The following is a 5,553-nucleotide window of genomic DNA, read 5'->3' on the forward strand; positions in this document are numbered from 1 at the left end:
CTTAATTTTCTTTTTTTTTTTTTAATTATAAATTTGAAAACCATTAAAAAACTGTTCGGTTTGCCGGTTTAGTGTCGGTTCGACCGATTTTTTGCAGTTTTTTGCCAAGTGATTTTACATATCAATTAGACCGGCTAGAGGACCGATTCTCGGTTAACTCAGTCGAACTGGCTGGTCTGGTTTGGTTTTCAGAACACTGCATTTTTGAGTTTGAACTTGAGGTTGATCAGTTAATTAAGATTACTTTTTGGACCGACACAAGAAGCAGGGCTACCTATGAGCATTTTGGAGAAGTTATTTCATTCGATACCACTTACAATACACACAGGTAGTATGTTATTCTGGTTTATGTGTATTTTGGTATTATTTTTGGTGTATTTAGATAGTTTTTCGGTGTATATATGATTTTTTTCTGTATCGTTGTATTCATGTATAATCTGAGTTTTGGTTCTTTTGTTGGGGTGAATCACTTCGGTCAGTCAACACTTCTGGAATGTGCTTTGATGAAAAATGAGGGTATTCAATCATTCAAATAGTTATTTCAATGTTGGCTTCGTTGCTTGGAAAGAAATACTCCAAAAGGCATTCTTACCGATCAATGGCATCAATTCAAAGGGCTATTGAGGCTTGTATGCCCACAACAATTTACCGGTGGTGTATTTGGCATATCATGAAGAAGATCCCAAATAAATTAAATGGCTATAAATGACACAAAAAAATTGAACACAAGATGTGTCATGTTGTTTGGAACTCTTTTACAAAGAATCATTTGATAAGAGTTGGAATGATTTTCGGATGAAATATGGTGTTGGGGACAATAAGTGGCTTTCAAGCAATGGTGTCTTTAGTAGGATTAAGTGATGTTTTTACTCTTAGTGTGTGGATATTTATATGTTTTTCTTGTGCAGTAGAGGTTCAAACTTTACGTCTTTTGGTGAATTTTGGTTCTGATTTAGGTATTTTTCTAATTTTTTCAGTGCTTTTCGAAGATCATCATTTATGAATTTCAGTTTATCTCGATCACCACTTCTAGGCCAGAATGAGAAGCACAAAAAGAAGCGAGAGCATGCATGCAAGTTTATTACACGCAACAGCTCACTTATCCAATTCATCAAACAGTACAACAATTGCCTAGGAAGTAGAAAGTAGAGAGAGAGAGAGAGAAAATTGGATGTTGCAGATTTTCATACCATCATACCTTGTGCAACAAAATCCTCAATAGAAACTTAATTTCAGCATGTGTATACTCACGAGAAGTTCAGGGAAGTCCAAGCACAATTTAGAGGAAAGGTGAATTGCATTACAAGATCAACGCAGTCCACTCTAGGCTATACAGTATATGAAGTCGTAGAACAGGTTCAAACTCAACATTCAACAAGTTTGCAGTTACATACGACGCGATATCCTTTCAAGTTAAATGCCAATACTTATTATTCGAGTCAAGAGGGATATTTTGACGTCACTCTCTGCGCGCGTTAAGCTTTGAGCGAGTAAATAAAGTGTCACCAAGATATATATTGGAACGATGGAGTAAAAACGTAAAGAGGAGATACACACATATCAAGAGCAGTCACGACAAGTCTCTATTGGAGCCAAAAAGTAGAAGATTTGACGATTTAGTGTTTCGATCACAAAATATCTGTGAATTTGCATTAGAATATAAAGAGTTGACTGGGATTCTACACCGCGCTTATGATAATGCTATGTTGAGATGCAAGAACACAAAGCCAAAAGAAAAAGAAAATGTTCATTATCTCACGACAATGCTTTGCTGGAAGATATTAACGAGCTTCAAAACCCTCCAGGGGTGAGAACAAGAGGACGCCCAAAAAATAGATTGAGATTGAATACTGAAAAACAGATTGTAAATGCTACAAAGAAAAAGAAAAAGAAAGCTCTAAGTGAGGTAAAACTTATGTTCTTTAAACAGCGAAAATTGAGTTTATGCATATTAATAATTTTGCTAATATATGATTTACCTTTTGCAGTTGAACCTTTTTTATGTTGGTTCAGTGGTGAAGTCAAATTCCAGCCATTATCATGGACATATTATGAATTATCAGTTCAGAGATTCAGGAGAATAAGATAGATTTTCGGTGTGTTTATGAATCCATTTCGTTGTTATTTGACACAATTTCGAAGTAATATACGTAATGTTCTTTCTTTTATGGAAATGAGGTTTAGTGTTTATATTTTCTTGTTTTATTCTATTTTACAATGTTTTGAAATTAGTTTCTTCAATTATTTGATGGGATTTATTTGTTTTAAATATACACTACACATAATTTGATGTTTATTTGAATAGTTTTTTGTATATTTTGGAAGCATTTGGTGTATTATAGAATTTATTCTTCCTTTTCTCTATTTTTTTAACTTGGATTTATTCGGATTAATAGCATTTCAATACAGTACAAACAGATTCATAGAAGTTTAATTTTGCAAAGAAAAATTATGAAAAGCTTGAATTGAATATTTACGAAGATACAAAGCATGTGTTTGTTTGAACTATACAATGCATATACAATTCAGTATACAACCAGTATAGAAATTCTTAACAATTTACAATATTCAAACTATGTATTATCAATTTTCCCTAATTCCAATATACAGTAAGGACTTAATAATGCAGCAGATGGCTTGGATAGTCTGACAGCTTCACATTCTTGAATGACTCTATCTCTAAGTTGATTCATTTCGTCAAATAGAATGAGTAAACCATATTCGACTCTCAAATGATCAACTTATTCCTACAGCTTAAAGAAATTTCTTTATTAAACTCCGTTAATTTAGTAATAGAGAGTTTTCTATTTTTAAAGATAGTTACCTATTTCCAATTCTTCAATGAATATTTTTCCATTTTGATCTTTTTTGGATCAAATATCTCTAGCCATTTCATCACACATATTGCAGAATCATATCTAAAAACAAAAATAAAATAACACATTAAAATAGGACACTACTAAAAAATACAATAAAATTTATTAAATAGAAAAATTACACACTATGCTTGCTGCCCATTGATATTGACATATGGTGCTTTGATACCCTCATTCTTGTCTACCAAAGGTTTTCCTCTGGCAAACACCCCCATTTGTGAAATTATGAAGTTCTAAAAACCAAAACAAGCCAAGTATAAGAAACTTTATATTTAACACCAAATTATACCAAAATTAATAATTTCAACCTACATAATTTTGGTGTTTATTTTAATAGATTTTGGTGTATTCGGAAAGTAATTCAGTGTATTATAGAATTTATTCTTTCTTTTCAAAGAATTACCAATGCATCTTATTTCAAACAGATAGAAACAAGAGAATTTATAGAGAAAATAAAAATTTGTATCAAATAAACAACTTACAACAAATTTATTAATTTCTATTCTGTCTTTCGAAGGATATTTTTTTGTTTAATGGGTTAATGACATGAAATTTGAACTTGTCAAGAAAGCTAAGCTTACACTGCACCTTTTCTGGTGAGAGACTTTTTTGCTTAGCATAATTTGATGCTGCTACAACACCAGTATTCATGACCTCAACCAACTCTTCCAACTCTCCACCAATATTAGGCTGTCTTGAGATTTTTCCTAGTCAGCTAGTGGTTCACCCTCTTGAGTAAGTGTAGCTTTCTCACTTGATTGAGAGAAGCCAAGGCTAAATGATGGTGCAGGAAAGTCATTCTTCAATGGAGCATTGGCAACCAACATTATACCATCATTCACGACTTGAATAGGTGGACGACTGCATGGTGACACATAAAATAGTTTAAGAATACACAGAAAATATTGAAAAAGAAAAGTAGAACTTACACATTAGTAGGAGCTACTTCCTCATGAAATTCTTGTGGAGATCGTGGAGGACTGTAGGATTACAAAAAAGGAATTTAATTAATACAAGCAAATCAAGTGCACCTCAATTCACATGAAATATACCGAAATACAAACCAAATACACTGGTATTTAAAAAGACATGTAACTCAATAAAACATCCACAAAACGATAACAAAAGCACTTCAACAAATTTCTACTGGCTAGTTATAATAAATGCATCAACAAAATCTCTCAAAATGGATAAAATCAATATTCCGTTGCCTAGTTATAACAAAAAAAGGACAAAAACACCAAGTGCACCTCAAAATAGAAGTAATACACCGAAAGAAAAACTAAATACATCGAAAATAGTAGAAAAAGAATTTAAGTAATACTTACGTATTAATAGTTTTTTATTCTATATTTTCCTCTACGAAAGAATTTTTAGCAGTTTGTTGAGTTTGGGGAGGATTTGAGGTAGGTATTTCCGAAGGAGGAGCATATACTTGAAGTGAAACTCTAAGAAAAAAAATGAAAAAGCTAATATGGAGTAAACATTCAGGTGCAAATGATTAACTCAATGAATAGAATATTAAAAGTGAATTGAAAAACTCACATGTCCAGTGATTCTGATTGAGAATGAGTCTGTTTTCAAAGAACAATCATTTGTCCTTTAGGATTATCATGTATTATTGCTTCCTGAACAGGAACTAGTTCATTCATTGATTCTTCTTGTTTCTTGAACCTGAAATACACCGAAATCATCTCACATCTACACCTCAAGCATTCAATAAAAACACAACTTCTGTTGTATGAGAACTTACATAGTTGCAGTTTTTTTTTCTTGCATAAAATCTTAAAGGACTTTTTTTGCTAAAAAAATATATGAAATCAAACGCCGAATATGGTAGCACAAGAATTAAAGAAATAGTAAGAGAAACAAAAATTACATGTTATCACTTGGTACTACTCCAATAACTTGTTTGTATTTGAAACACAACATCATTTTTATTTTCCAAATTTACATATGGCATTCTAAGGATAAAATAAATATTATTCAGTAAAACTATAGTAAATGCATCAGGTTTTTTAGGAAATTTTAGCAAAAAAAGAACTTCAGATATTGAATCTTACGTTTGCAAAAAATCATAGTGAGCTTCTATGGAGTGGAGCCCATGTTCTGAAACATCAGTGGTTTTTTTCCTACATTTTAAAAAAACAAACAATCATCAGGCCAAAAAAAATTTGGAAAATACACCAAAAAGCACCATTATACTTTTGTGCAAGTTTATCATTTGTTTTCTTCAATCTTACTCAAAATGAAAAAAAAATACACTGAAAAAATTCTGTTAATAAATAAAATTTTAATGAAAAAAAAAAACATAGCATTGCAAAGATAGTTTCTGAATCTTACTCATTATGTGATTCAGTTTCTTTTTGGGAGGATGAGTCCTCCATAACATGTTTTCTTTCTTTGGATTCAATCCTAAAAAAGTAAATAATCCTCAGGTAAATGAACATAATAAAATTGACAAAATACACCGAAAAAAACACTTGTATTTTTGCAGGCTTTTGATTTTTTTCTTCAATCTTCTTTTTCTTATTTCCTTAGTTTCTTCACTTCTGTCAATACATACAAAAAATTCTGTTAATAAATAAAATTTTGACAAAAATAAAAAATATAGCATTATGCTGATAGTTTTTTAATCTTACTCATCATCAGATTCACTTTCTTTTTTGGAAGATGA

Source organism: Arachis ipaensis, chromosome B03 (genome assembly GCF_000816755.2).
Source record: "Arachis ipaensis cultivar K30076 chromosome B03, Araip1.1, whole genome shotgun sequence".
NCBI lineage: Eukaryota > Viridiplantae > Streptophyta > Magnoliopsida > Fabales > Fabaceae > Arachis > Arachis ipaensis.